This window comes from Marmota monax, unplaced genomic scaffold (genome assembly GCF_021218885.2).
Source record: "Marmota monax isolate L192 unplaced genomic scaffold, Marmota_monax_Labrador192_F-V1.1 WCK01_AAM20220418_F8-fsc00007, whole genome shotgun sequence".
Lineage (NCBI taxonomy): Eukaryota > Metazoa > Chordata > Mammalia > Rodentia > Sciuridae > Marmota > Marmota monax.
This window is the reverse complement of record NW_026692781.1, coordinates 5,656,542-5,671,725: the sequence shown is the minus strand read 5'-3', so window position 1 is coordinate 5,671,725 and position 15,184 is coordinate 5,656,542. Positions and strand designations below refer to the sequence as shown.

The following is a 15,184-nucleotide window of genomic DNA, read 5'->3' as shown; positions in this document are numbered from 1 at the left end:
TGGTAAGGCTGCACTTTCCATTCAGCACATTCACATTCACTGTTCAAGAATTTAAAAGAATTCTGTAGTCACGTAAGTTTGGGAAATGCCAGGTGGTATGAGTTCACAGGGTTTCCCACTGTAGGAATAATGTTTTAACAATCACAATATACTTTTATGGATCTCTAAAGTGGAGACTGAGGCTGATGCAGTGTTTCTAAAGTAATCAGACCAAGAAGCTTAAAGTGATGACTTATTGACATCTAGTGAAATTTTAATTTTTCATGGAACAAAGTTTGGGAGAATCAATTGTGCTCCATTACATATGTGATTATAACACATGATTAAAACAGGAGCACTCTGATGGTGCTTTTCAGATGGAACCCAGCAAGAGGGAGGCTCTGAACAGAGAAGAGAAGTCTGCTTTCTGACCCTGCCTCAATACCTCTGGTCATACACAACTCACACACACACACACACACTCACAATATCATTATGGGTAAATTCCTTATTCTTTACTGAAACTGACAAATTCATTTAATATATGAGAACTGTCTGTGAATATTACCTTTGAAATGCATCTACTTACAGTGGATTGTAAGTGAGATGCACATTCAAAAAATATCACATCAGTACCTGGGAGGAAGGGACTATAATCATTGAAACACCAAATCATTTGTGTGTGTATTTATCCTCTGTCTCCCACCATGAAGTGTGAGCTCCATGAATTCAGGGTATAGAGCTGCTTTCTTCTATATTCTGTATAGGCACCTACCCCAGTGCTTGGTACATAGTAAGTGTTCAAAAAATATTAGATGAGGTGGGAGAACCCCGAAAATGGATCAGTAAGAATACTCTCAACATTGAAATTCGACTTACTAGCACTTCATAGTTTTAAAAATGCTAATGTATCTAATGAAAGGTTCATAACCATTGAGCTAAACAGTTTAATTGCACCAATTACATAGATGAAGAAACTGAGGTTCAGAGAGATTAAGGGATTTTCCCAGGTTTCATGGCAAATACCTGGAAGATCTAAGACCATTGACACTTGTTCTGGCTCCAGATCCTCTGCTCTTCCACTGAACCAAGATGCCCTCCAGTCTCTGGGCATTGGTCCAAGGGACTCACTCATGGTCAGCCTAGGCAAGTCCTAGTTGCTATGGGACACTTATAAGCATTTGAGCTTCTGTAGAAGTCCTGATGAACTTTGGCGGAAATCTAGGGAAAACATCTTGTCTCTGGAATTACTGCCCAGCTCCCAATTTCTGCCTTTCTTGCCACAACAAAAAAATTTAAATCTCCTAAGAACCTTTCTAACTTGTGTGGCTTTTTCAGGACTCAAAGGCCAGTATAGACACTTTTCAACACTCCACAGGTGGCTGGCTCATCAGTTTGATGCTCTCCCTGTTGAAGCTTTTGGAAGAATTTAAGGCAATTTAATGTAAAGTTTATATGTGTTACTTGGCTTTAAAAAGCAGGGTTGGGGAGAAGGAGTGCAAATAAATTAGAAAGCACTTGATCAAACAAAGTGAAGCAGATTTCTTTCCTGAGAAAACTTCCAGAAACTTTAATTAGATAATATGCACAAATATTTCCTAGACATCATTTTAACAGTGGACCCTTCTCCTGTAGAGAACACCGGGGGACCATCAATTCTTAGAGCACACCTTGGGAAATGCTGATTTAAGCATCTGTGGCACAAGGCTCCAGGCAAAACCTGTATACAGAGTTATCCTGTGTGATGGTGCCGTGACCACGGGGATTGATTCTATTTCCAGCCTCGTTTTTACAGACGAGGAAATTAGGATCAAGAAGCTAATGTCTTGCTTCATATCATAACTGAAGAGCATGCAGCATAAGACCTACTGACTGTGGAAAAGGAGATGCTAGAGGGAAATTACTGATTGGGGCAAGGATTAGCAACTGCTGATAAAATAGATGAATTGTTGATAGGGACCAGGGCACCACCATACAGACTCCTTATTGCAGTCACAGGAGGAACAGTGTCCATGGGGGAAATCAGAAGACCACCATTTTAATCCAGTGCTCAGACTTAGTACCACTGATGCCAGGACAACATTGTTTTGGGATGCAAGACAACACAAAGTATTCAACATCGCTCCCTATATATATATATATTTTTTTCCCTTTGGACTTGAATCTAATTGAGGCTTTAGGGTGTGCACAAAACACAAACCACAAGATAAATGGGACCTCAAGGAAGCAGGCACATTAATACAGAAGGTGAGTTATTTTATGGGGTAATTGGCTGGATCTTTTTAAAAAACAAGGACTCTTCTTAATAAGAGATTTAGGGCTATAACAACCTGGTACAATATAACATCCTAGGTTGGTCAATGGTGCAAAGGACATTCTTAGAAAAACTGGGAAAATTTGACTGTGAATTGGTATTAGAAGATATAAAGACGTCCTCCCTCTCTATAAAGTGTGACATAGTTTTTGAAGTATGCAGGAAATCTTTAAGAAATAGCATTGTCCTGAGCCTCTGTGAGGAATCACATGCTAAATGGCAGAAGCAGTGAATCTGGTTATCAAAGGGAGGAGAATAGGAGGTAGCTGTCGCTCTCTGTATAATTCATTGCACATTTCTAGGGCTCACTGGTGTCTCCAAAGCATAACTAAAGTCTCAAGCAGATTGCCTCCAGGGCTCAGCTGCTCCACGGCAGCCAGTTCACTAAATTGTGCCTTCTAGGGGTGCCGGAAACTCTCGGTCACCATTGAGAACCCTTATGCTAGGCATCTGCCCTGAAAAAGTCTGCAAGGAAAACTTGCACCTAATTCCCTCATAAACTATCATCCCCATGTGACGGGACAAGGGGCAGGGTTCAGGCTGCCTCTGAGTGCTGGCCAGCACCTCCCTTCTTCTGCAGCATAGGTCCCCAGGCCAGCTGGCTCTGTCATGCCATGCTGGCAGCACTGGGTGAAGTCGCTGTGGTCCAGAGACTGGGCCTCAGCTTCACAGGCTCCAAAATTCAATTTGTCAGTTCACTGAGGAAGGATAATTTGGGGGGGAGTTGAGTTATACTAACCAAACTCAGAAGAGCCACGTCTGAAAACCAGAATGCTAGTGTTGGATTTAAAAGGAGCCCCATTCCTGTTCTCTCTCTAGGTGGCTGATATACTCTGGAGACCAAATGTCATAGTAGAGTTAGAGCAGAGGAAGGAGGGTGCTCTTTGAGGATGTATCTGATCGATCAAGCTTGTCTGGTAACTGGTCTGTTCTGGTAACTGGGGGTAGAATTGGTAACTTTTTTCTTAGATGAGGAGTGGAGACACACCGCTGTCCTCCAATTCACCATTTTCTAAGCTTCATGTAAATTACCTTCTTTGTGTGTTTTTATTAATTTTGATTATGTTTTTAAGATTATGTCTTATCTTTTATCAATTACAACTTAGAATGACTTCCAGACAAACCGAGAAAGCCATTAGCACTTCACACTTGAAAGCATATTCAAATTTCAAAACCAGATAGGTTGTAGTAAATTCATCATGGTTTGATTTTTTTCCTTAGTGTCCTGCTGTCTCTAAATTTGGGAGTATTTCTTGTCATAAATTTATGCCTCACTTGGTAGCCCTGGAAGAAAGGCTAATCAGCATGACCAATTACATTTGTTTCTGCTTCTTCAGTAACTTTGAGCAAATAATCTTTTATACCTAGAGCTCTTAATAAGAGGCCCATTTCTTGCTTCTCTAGAAGTAGCATTCAAACTTTCTTGCAGAAGATGTGCTGAGACCAGAATATTTGAACATAGTAGGACCCCAAGAACCTTGAGGAAGGCAAGTTTCAGACAAAAAAAAAAAAGCCATTTTAACTTTCCTTATGAAAATTATTGCCATGAGAGAAATAGTTTTAAGATATACAAGCTCAAAGGTAAATGAAGATGTTCAGGAAACAACATCAGACAAAAGCCTGCCCTTTGTTGAAGAACTTGTGCTGATTCTAGCATTAACCTTATTTCCAAGTGAACTGGCTATAGGTTGAGCCCTTGTTGGCAACACCAGCATTCCTATTAGTTCTTACATGAAATTGGAATATTTTAAGGCTGAGAGTACAAATGTGGAGAAGGCTAGACCTGAATCCCCCAGCATGTCCCTGATTTGCATCAGCTAGCTGTTACTGCATATTCTCCTTACTGATGTGTTTATGTAAGTAGCTTTGAAGACACAGAAGTAGAAGGTATTAAAATGGTTTCAGAAGAACACAAATTTTCGTGTTAAGTTCAAAGGCACCCAAAATGTATGTTAATGAAACATTTATTACAAAACCCAGAAATCTAGCATTTCCATAATGCTTTGTTTCCAATTCACTATCACTACAGCCATAGCCGATGAACATTTGTCAAGCATCCACCAAGTCTCCCAGATGCTTTTGCATGCTGTCTCCTGTCTTGTCCACCTGATCACTGCATTCTTATCCATTGGCTCAGGCATCAACTCTTCTGAAAAGCCTTTCAAGCCCCAGCCTCCATGTTCATCCTCTACCTCTTCCATTCTAGGCAGAGTTGGAGGAAGTCTGCTTCATTCACACAATAGACTGAGCATAAGCACACAGAAAATTTGATTCTGCAATGGATTTTTCTGGTGCCACAATCTGATCAATTAAGTGTCTGCACATCATCTGCTACAGGTGAGCTTTGTGGAATTTCAATCAAAGGGAAAAGCTTGAGTTTTGAGGAATCAGAGCCCTTATTGCTGTGCTCATTCGTTTTCTTTATTTTTCAGAAGATGAACATGCTCCAAATTCTCAAGTCATCTAAATATTCACCAGTTACTAATCAATGAAAATGTAGTACCACCCTTTCTCTCCAAAATAAGTGTTTAAAATACCTGGCATCAAATTTGCCCCCTTTCTCTTTTTTTCCCAATTCAAATTATTTTTTATAAAAATAATATATATTCACTACATAGGTCAGGAATAACTTCCACACCCAGATATAATTAGTTATCTTGATGTATGTCTTTTCAGACACTTCTCTGTGCACAAATTATTTTTACTTTCTTTTTGTGGTACTGGGGGTTGAACCCAGAATCTTGCACATGCTAGGCAAGCATTCTATGCTGCACTATAATCCCCAGTCCTTTTTAATTTTTTTTTTTGAGGCAGGGTCTTGCTCATCTGCTGAGACTGGCCTCAAACTTGTAATTCTCCTGCCTTAGCCTCTAGAGTCACTGGGATTACAGGCATGCACCACAGTGCCCAGATATAATGTACATTTAGAAAATAATGGCCCATGGCATGTTTATCATTTTAACCTTTCCTTATATGAGGATCTTTTCATATATGCAAGTGAGTGTATAATACATACATATGCAAGTGTATATGTATATTATCATATTTATGGCCATATAGTATTTCACTGAGTGATTAGTGTGATTTCAATAATCACTTATTTTTTAATATTTAAATTGCCTTCAATTTTTTCACACTATAAACAAGGGATCCTTAAATATTCAGTGCATATCATTATGGATACTTATCTAGTTATTTCCATAATGTATCTCGTGGGGGTAAGACATATCATTAAATTCTCCTCTAAAATGAACAAAAAGGAATAGTCATAGCCACAAACATATGATCTATTTCCTAAAATATACACTGGGTATTACCAATCTTTTTAATCTTTGGCCAAAAAGCTGTAGGGTTTCATTTTGTTTTTAATTGGCATCTCTTGATTTCTAAAGAGGGCCAACATTATTCCTGGGCTGTAATGTATGGTATGAAGGAAATACAAAGAACACAGGAGAAGAGAAACCAACAAGAGTGCAAAATAAGTTCACCATTATTGCAGAAAAAGGGGAAATGAGCAAGAGCGAGCATCACAGCTTTAATGTTTTTCCTTGTTAGTTTTAGATACTTGGTAACCTTTATAACAATTTTGAATGCAGATCCCATGTCCCACCCCAATCAGTATCGTGGCTAAATGAGTTGCATATGTGAGTTATACTTAAATATGTGGATATATGTTTCCTCTAAAACACACAATTATTTTAAGTTTTAGAACATGGCTCAAGGTCAAATTCATCAGAAGGGCTCAAAAAGGCTGATAAATGTTTCATAAGGCCATTGCTCTAAGTTAGTACTAGATTTATGTGCTTATGTTAATTTCCCAAATCCCACGGAGCCCTTTAAATTTGATCATATTTGTTTGCCTCATTGCTTTTCCCCAACCGAGAGCCCAGTCTTAATTTGCCAGATCTTGCATTTTCATTTCACTTCATTTTCCCCCTCCCTCACTGCTTTACTGCAGGCAGCCGTCACAGGGAAAGTCTGAGGAGCAGAAGGCTTTTTCTCATTCTGCTGAGAATGCTTGCCATATTATTAGAAAAAGGGACACTCCACTGAGATCCACTTACCAAGCTTCCTTCAGCTCTTTGTCAGTAACCTAGAGAGCTGATAGAAAGTCTGGCCTCAGGCCCAGGATGGGATGAAAGAAGCAGCAATGACAAAGGACACAGTGGCATCTTGGCTTCAGTGGAATTGGGTGGAGTGCCCCTGGGGGTAGCAGTGGAAACAGCTTCCTTAGTGCCAAGCACTGAGCTGAGGACATGGCCAGATCATCCCATTTAATCTCACTCTAGTGTGCTAGGTCCCCCGAGTGGCTCCATTTCATAGACCAGGAAGCAGAAGCTTGGGCTGTTTGAGTAGCCCTGGCAGGTCACACCCAGATCCAACCCAATCTGACTGACACTGGGCTGTTCTCTCACCTCCAGAGCCATTTGCCACCAACTCTTCCAGTTAATCACACAATCGTAGCTGGGATCTTAATGAATGGTACCTGGAGTAACAAATATTTAGTTCTAGAAAATTTGCAGGAGGAAGATTGAATGAAGTCCTACTACATCTCAAAGTACTCTAGATCCCTGCTGATCTGTGGCTACCTTGTGTCTACGGATCAATACGAAGATACACACACTGCAACACACTCCAGGTTCTAATTTAGTGGCAAGATTTCTTAAGATTCTGTATGATTATAAGAACAATGTGTATGAAATGTGCAATCTAAGTTCCCCTATAGCCTCCCAAATATCATTCATTCTTCCCACAACTTTAAATTTGTCTCCTCCTGTTAGAGGCATCAGGGATAGAGCAGTGAACAAGGAGACTGAGAGTCTTCTGCTGGGGAACTACAATCTAGTGATCCACAATAATTGAAACAAATAAGTTAAAATTTAGCATATTAAACAGAAGTGACAAAAAAGAAAGTTAAAGCAGAGAAAGCTGATTTAAAAGTGTCCAAAGCAGGACCTAAAAAGTTTTAGATTGAGGGGCTATAGAAAGTGATACCTGACCTTACTAAATCAATAGAAATTGATATCTTTGAATGTGTTTTCAAAAGTTCCTAAAGGTCAAAACGTGCTGTTATGGCAGGTAGAGGTCAGAGGAGCACTGTAAACGCTTTGTAAAATGTTGAAAGATGCTATAAACATACATGTTTATGTTATGTTAGTTCCAAAGAACTTGGGCTAGAGTTGTCAGATAAAACACAGGATGCTTAGTAAAATTTGAATTTCAGATAAACAACAAATAATTCTTCTGTACAAGAATTTTCAGCTAGGTACCATGGCACATGCCTATAATGCTAGCAACTATGGAGACTGAAGCAAGAGGATCATGAGTTCAAAGCCAGCCTCAGCAACTTAGGGAAGCCCCAAGTAACTCAGCAAAATCCTGTCTCTAAATAAAATATTAAAAAGGGCTGGGGCTGGGGGCTGGGGTTGTGGCTCAGTGGTAAAGCAGATACTTTGCACGTGTGAAGCACTGGGTTCGATCTTCAGCACTACATAAAAATAAATAAAGGTATGGTGTCCATCTATGACTAAAAAAAATATTTTTAAGAAAAGGGTTGGGGATGTAGCTCAGTGGTTAAGTGCCTCTGGGTTCAATCCCTGGTATCAAAATAAAATAAAATAGAAAAAAAAGAATTTCCAAATATTTCACAGGATACACATGAAAAATCTTATTTGTTATTCATATAAAGTTCAAATCTAAGTGGGTATCCTGCATTTTCACTTACCAACTAGGGTAATTCTAACTTGGGCAAATCAGTACCTCCACTTCTGAGCTAGTAGAAAAGGATTACATTTGTTCTTTCAGATGGAACAAAATAAAAATTGGATTCTTGAATCAAGAGATGTAAATGGGTCAGGGTTAGAAATAAAATAAAAACTTAACAAAAGTGTGAGACTTATTAAGACTTTGCACTTCCAAAGGACAAATCCCTAAACATGGAAACTTTAGAAGACAGTGACAAGGTGTCCAAGTGGCTTCCTTTCTATAATCTCTGTTTTTCTCTTTGGTTGGGCTTTTTCTTTCTTTTCTTTTTCTTTTTTTCTTTTCTTTTTCTTTTTTTTGACCCAGGATCTTACTATATTGCCCAGGTTGGCTTCAAACTCATGGGCTCAAGTGATCCTCATGCTTTAGGTTCCTAAGTAGCTGGGACCACATGGTCATGCCACTGTGCCCAGCCTGGGAGGGCTCTTAAGGTAACTTGTGGGTCAAGCCACTTTTGAGTTATAGTTTTAACACTCAGCTTAAGACTGAATCAGACCATGGCATAGACTGTGGAGCTAAGAAGACTTCAGAGACCATTTACTATATCTTTGTCTTGCTATAACTGGAGAAACTGAGGCCCAGAGGGGTCATGTGGCTTGTCTGAATGAGCCAGAGAAAGATGAATCTAACATCCACCTTCCTTGGGTGATGATCTTTTTAAAAACCACACCCCCAAAAGATAGCATTGAACCTAGTTTTCCTCCTTTAATTCTGCAAGCTGTGCTCAGTTTGTGCTAAAATGAAGTGTTTCATGTGTGTGGCCTTCAGTGATGTGGCCTTCAATGACAGGGCCCAAAAACAGGTGAGGAAGGGGTGTGAGAGCACAGAGGGATGTTTCAGGGAATTTATAAACATGAAAAGCCTAAACAAGGTTGTGTGCAATGGCTGGTGACTAGTCAGCAATGTCACAGCAGAGAAACTTTAGGACAGTCACCAAGTAGGGCAAACATGATGTGGATGGATGCTCAGGTGTGTATGGAAAGGGATCAGGAATCTAAAGAGAAAGTGGCAGCTGGATTGTCCTGTGCCAAGGACAGCATGTGGGACTGACTTGATATTTTTGTTGTAATTTTTACTTTGATTTAATTCATATTTATAGATAAGATGCAAGAAGAGTCTAAGAAATTCTGTTTATTTCTCTGCAGACTCTCTAACTCTTAACATTTTACATATATGCTTTGTCCTCTCTCTTTCTCTAGGTACTAACATACATAAGTATGCATCTACACACACAAACACACATTTTTCCCCCCTCTGGACCATTTGACAGTTATTGCAAACCTGATACACCTCTAAGTACTTCAGGATCTGTTTCTTAAATGGAAGGGCATTTTTGTTCATGACCAAAGTATAATTATCAAAATCAAGAAATTAATAGTATTAGTGTAAATATTTTCCAGTCTAAAGACTATATCTGATTCTTCCTAATGTTTCAGTGATGCCTTCTGTAGCAGAAGAAACCCTGGATCACACATTGCATTCAGCTGTCATTGCTATCATGTTCTTTGGCCCTCCACTGTTTCACTTTAAAGCCTACAGGCCAGTCATTTTGCAAAAGACCCCTCCTTTTGGGTTTGTCTGCTGTTTACTCAGGTTAGTTTCAGGATATGCACATTTGGCAGGAAAAGCACATAAGCAAGGTTGCTTTCTTCCTGGTGCATCACCTCAGGAGGCATGTGCTGCCTATCTGCTCAATAACTGGTGATGCTGATGGTCATCACTTGGTTAAGGTGGCTTCTGCCAGGTTCCTCCATGCTTTCCATAATTAATAAGTTTCCTTTGGGTATTTACTCTGAGACCATGAAAATAACTTCTTAGGTGGACATGGTGACTAATGCTTGTAATCGCAGCAGCATAGGAGGATGAGGCCGGAGGATTGAGAATTCAAACCCAGCCTCAGCAACTTACTGAGGCCCTAAGCAATTCAGTGAGATCTTGTCTCTAAATAAAATACAAAAAAAAAAAGGACTGGGGATGTGGCGCAGTGGTTATGTGCCCCTGGGTTCAATCCTCAGTACCAAAAAATTAATAAAGAAAAGAAAGAAAAGAACTTCTTAATTCTTAAATTTTTGATTACTATTCTTGCCTGAGACAATTATTAATGGATTATATGTGGATAGATGCTCAGGTGTGTATGGAAAGGGATCAGGTAATTTATCTGTTTCCATCATTTCATCTACATTTAATATTTAACACTTTAATTATAAGAAAGGTCTTCCTTTCTTTCCTCCTTCATTCCTCCCTCTCTTCCTCGATCCCTTCTTTCCACCATTAATGTGGACTCATGAATTCTTAGGTTAGTCAATGAATTGTATTTTGTCATCATTATTTACTTTGATACTTAAATTATTCTCAATTTGGCACTGACTTAATTTTAAAAGGCTGGAAATAATGTACTCCAGAAAAGCACTTGAGAAAAATAAACAATGGTAAGGATTACATAAAGAAAAGTAGGTGGCTCTGAGATGACAAAAACTGTTCTTAGTACTTCTATTCATGGGTGTTTTTAATGTGTCAGATGAGATGCTATATACTCTGCTATCTCATTTAACTTTCAGGACTTGGTGAGGAAGATATTATGCCATTTGATCTTTCATTTAAACATGAAGAAAACTGAGGCCCTGAGAAAAAGACTGGTTCTGGAAGTTCTTAGCCTTACTAATAACTAGTCTAGTGGCCTCCAGGACCCCTGCTCTCAACCATGAGAAGAACAGGAAAGAACAAGGCTTGCTGGGTATGGTAGCACACTTCTGTAATCCCAGTTATTCAGGAGGCTGAAGCAGGAGGATCTCAAATTCAAGGCCAGTCTGGACAACTTAGCAAGATCTTATGTCAAAATAAAAAATAAAAAGACCTGGGGGATAGAGCTCAGTGGTAGAGCATCCCTGGGTTCAATCCCTAGTACCATAAAATAAAAACAGAACAAACAAAAAACCAACAAAACACTAAGGCTTTGGAAACAGGGATGCACTGTTCCTGAGAGTAGCTAGCCATTTTTCCCAATCTGAACTTTTTGCATTCTTACAAATGCAGCATTTGGAAGGGACCTGCAAGCTTGTCATCACTCCAGAGATGTCCCTAACCTGCTTTGTGGAAACTGTCCAGCCCTTCCCAAAAATCCAGTGAGGAAAGCCCAGACCAAGAGATCATCTGTGTCAGTGTCCGCAGACAGATCCAGAAAGGCATGACATGGTCACATCACCCAGGGAGCATTCTTGACTCAGGGTCAGGACACATAAAAGCCACATTTGTGTAGCCATGGTGGTGGTAGGGAAGGGGACACTAAGAGAAGAGCTGAGCAAGAACTCTGAAGAAACTCCATCCACTCAATTCTTGAGAGCCCAGGTGAAGACAGGGCTATAGCTCCCACTGTCCTCCCTGAGGCTAACAGACTAGAACCTTCCTCCAGCAAGAGCCCCACCCACACCATCACTGCACCTTAATACCAAATTTCAGCTTCTCCAAAAATGAGTTTAGGTGGAAGAGGATGCTTCATGCTGGTGAAAATAATTTAAACAAGTGCCCTGCCTTAGAGGAAAAAGCTCAGTTGGATCTGCTAAAAACATCCTTACCCTCCCAGGAGGAACAAACTAAAAATAAAAGACAACAAGGTGCTTCCTGTCAGTTGGTAAATCCAATAAGCAAAGAGGATGCCTCCGCCTGGCGCTGGGTAGTTAACGCCAGACTGACTCCCTCCATGAGAGTGGCCATGTGGTTCCCAGAGCCAACAGCTGCCAGGCAGAGCCCTTCAGATTAACCCATAGGTGGTGTTGAGCCACTTCCCATTAAGATATTTGCAAAGCAAACAAAAATGATAGCCCCACTCTGAGTCCTGGGAGCCTGCCAGGAGCGCTGGCTGTTCTTGTTGACACAAAGGGCTCTCTGGGGAGGGCCCGGGAGTGGAGCACGGAAGGCCACTCCTGCCTATGTCTCCAGACTGTGTTGATCTTGGGCCACTAGAATCTTGGTATCAGGGAGTGTTTATTATCTAATTTCCCAATCCCAGCAGTCGTGAGAGCTCTGTTTGGCCAGAGTTCTCTATTGCTCTGTCTTCCCAACCTCTATCACTCAGATGAAAGGAACAAATCCACTCCTCCCCCTGTTTTGTCTACTGATCAAGGAGACAAGTCTGAAAAGTTACTGTGATGCACACACAGAGACGGTGACATTGCTGCTGTTAACAGCTTTGATAGCAAACACTTGCTCGGGTTCCTCCTTAATTTAAAGTGACTAAGGCAATGCTAATAGAAAATATATTGGTGTATTTGTATCCTACAGGTAGGAGTCAGCTGCTATTTAATTCACAAAACAGACCTGGTAATAAAGTATTGATATTCTTTTCTTCTAATCCAAAAAAGAAAATGAAATAAAGTTAGTAAAATTGTGGGAATGTATGAAGTCAATCTTTTTTCAACCTATAAGGTTATCCTATAGATATATTGAAGTGTTGAACACTCTTATATAAAATTCATTTTTACACAAGGAAAAAATACTGTTTCCTGTAATACTGTCCACTTGAATATGTTTTCTTTTCTTGAACTCTTCAAAATAGACTGACTCAATATGCAATGGTATTTGGGGCAGAAATTTATTCTGAGCCTGTATACTGTAAAGGTCTTGACGAAAACAGATAAATCAGACATCAGCAATGTGCTACCTTTCTAGAATTTCCTACACTTATGAAATGGATAATGGAGGAACATGATAAGAGATGCAGAAATGGTCCAAGAACTTAACAGATTTTGTCATTACTTTAAATTTGCCTTTTAAATTATAGACCAGAATTTTAGAGACATAGGGAATTAATTGTGTAAGGAGAGAGAGAGGGAGAGGAGAGAGAAGAAGACAGGAAGAGAAGAGGGGTAAAGAGAGATTGAGATTTCTTTAGAAAATGTAGAGGTATTTTTACCTTAAAATGATTTTTTTTTATAAGAAAGAAGAGAGCCATCTGACATCTTAAACAAAATGAAAGCCAATTTTTTGAATCTTCAAAACATCTTTCAGTTTTAGATGCTGTTCATATAGGTAGAATTAAATGTGGCTATGTAAATGTGTACATATTTTAGAAAGAAAGTGAATCTAATCCTGCAGGTCAACTTTGCTGAGCAACTCTGCCAATAGTAAAGGTGTTTGGTGATAGATTAACATAACCAGGTCTTGGAGGGATGGTGCTGTGACTTCAGCTTTATAACATGTGTTGGAAAATCTAAAATTGGTTCTTGTGCTAACGGATCATCTTTGTCTTAGGAACCAGGCAAAAACACTGTCCTGAAGTGTGGATCTCATGGGGGAATAGGGGATTAGAAAACCCAAGTCAAATATGCAGTCCAGCATCATTTCTGCTGAAGTTTGCTGGGTCCTACTTCCTAGCAGCTGACCCTTAACTGAAATATTAAGGATAGACACTACTGGCCAATAACTGAATTTCCTAAAGGAGACAATCAAGCATCTTCCCAAGTATGGGATTTATTTTTTAGAAAGGATTAGATCTGTGATGGGAAAATGACAGTGTCAACGCATCTCCCTCCCTTTGCTTACTTCATTAGTTATCCCTTGCTTTCTGAGAAAGTCAGCAGCTTCCTAACTTTATGGAAAATTAGCATGCTCAAATCAAACCCAAGAAAAATAGAAAGCATTTCATTTGGACAGAAATGAAAATTCAAAGGCCACAAGGACAGTATTCACTCATCAACTATTTTGTATTATAATGGCCAAAGATTCTAGATTCTAGGCTCTGTGGGTGACATAGAAATGAGTACCAGTTTCAGCCCTCAAGTTTATTATCCCGACAGCTAACATTTTTGTTCACTTAACTACATGTTAGGTAGTCTTCATTTTTTTTTTATGGTTTATTCTCATATTGCCATTTCAAGTAGTTACCATTATTAGAAACATACTTGCCTCAGATCATTGAGCAGATTGGACAGAGACCTGAGCCTAGAACAGAGAAAGTCTGGCTCCAGAGTCTACAGACTGTAGACTGGATGTGGCCCCTGCACACAGAGACAGCAGGATTCAAACCCAGATGCTGGCAGGCCCAGGCCCATGATTTAAGCAGGTGAGCCAGCAGGGATCTTTGGAAGACAGCTCCTACTTAGTCTAGGATATGGCTACCAGATACTGCAATTTTTCAAGAGCTACCAGAATTTCAATTGTCATGTGGAATCTTTTTATTTTAATTAATTAGAAAAACCAATCAAGAAATGTTAAAAAAAAAAAAAGTGTACAGGCCAAACAGAATTTGTCTGCAGACCATATTATATCAAAAAAATAATTTTTTAATCTTTTGGTCTATAGAAAATGTCTAAACCATTTCATGCAGTTCTTAGGGTCTTCCATATCGTGGCTCCCATCTGTTTTATCCTGCCTCACTTCTTTCCCCTTTAGCCTTCCTCCTCCTGGGCAGCTCCCACTCCACAGACTGGTCCCTGTACATCTATCTCACTGCAGGGTGCAGCTCAGTCTGGGATGTGCTCCTCCTGCCCTGTCTGCCTCAGGGCTCTACGGGAGACTCCACAGGAGTGGGACCTGGAAGGGTGAGTAGAACATCGGCAGATAAAGAAAGGACTGGTCAGGGAATTTTATCCAGAAGGAACAGAAGGAAGAGATATATAGAAACTGGAAAACAAAAGACATGTTGAAAACCACCAAACAGCTTCAAGTACTTGAAAAGAGAACTCTGATACTTAGAATCTGGTACTATAAAGAGATTGCTGACATTCTTGACACACACAAATCTTCTAAAAGGGTCCTTTGCATAAGGATCACTGATGATTTAAGGTTTGTTGAAATAGTTCAGATAAATATTTATGTACAGCCATAAGCAAATCCACCAGGAAAACTGTAACTCAAAACAGATTTTTCCTTGAAGCTCCTTTTAACTGGTGATAAGGTTTCTGGCTTCAAAAAGGTCTTGAAAATAAATGTGACCAATTAATAGTCTAAAAATCTAGAAAGTCTAAGAAGTCTCTAACAACCAACTGAGCTCTGAAAGTGGTCCTCTGAGGGTATGCTAGTGGCACCCTGGAGATGTTGGTAAGGGTGAGTCTGGGGCCCAAAGCCCACCTCAGATTTACCCAAGATAAGAGCCAGAAACACAAGGGAAAATTCAGCTCTCATGTTAAAGCA

General features: G+C 39.8%; 1 protein-coding gene across 2 annotated transcripts in view; it reads right to left on the bottom strand.

The window, feature by feature from the left end:
• The window catches only part of Myo3b (myosin IIIB), a 430,473-nt gene that overhangs the window by 117,350 nt on the left and 297,939 nt on the right, over positions 1-15,184 (bottom strand). The gene's annotated exons all lie outside the window — the stretch shown is intronic.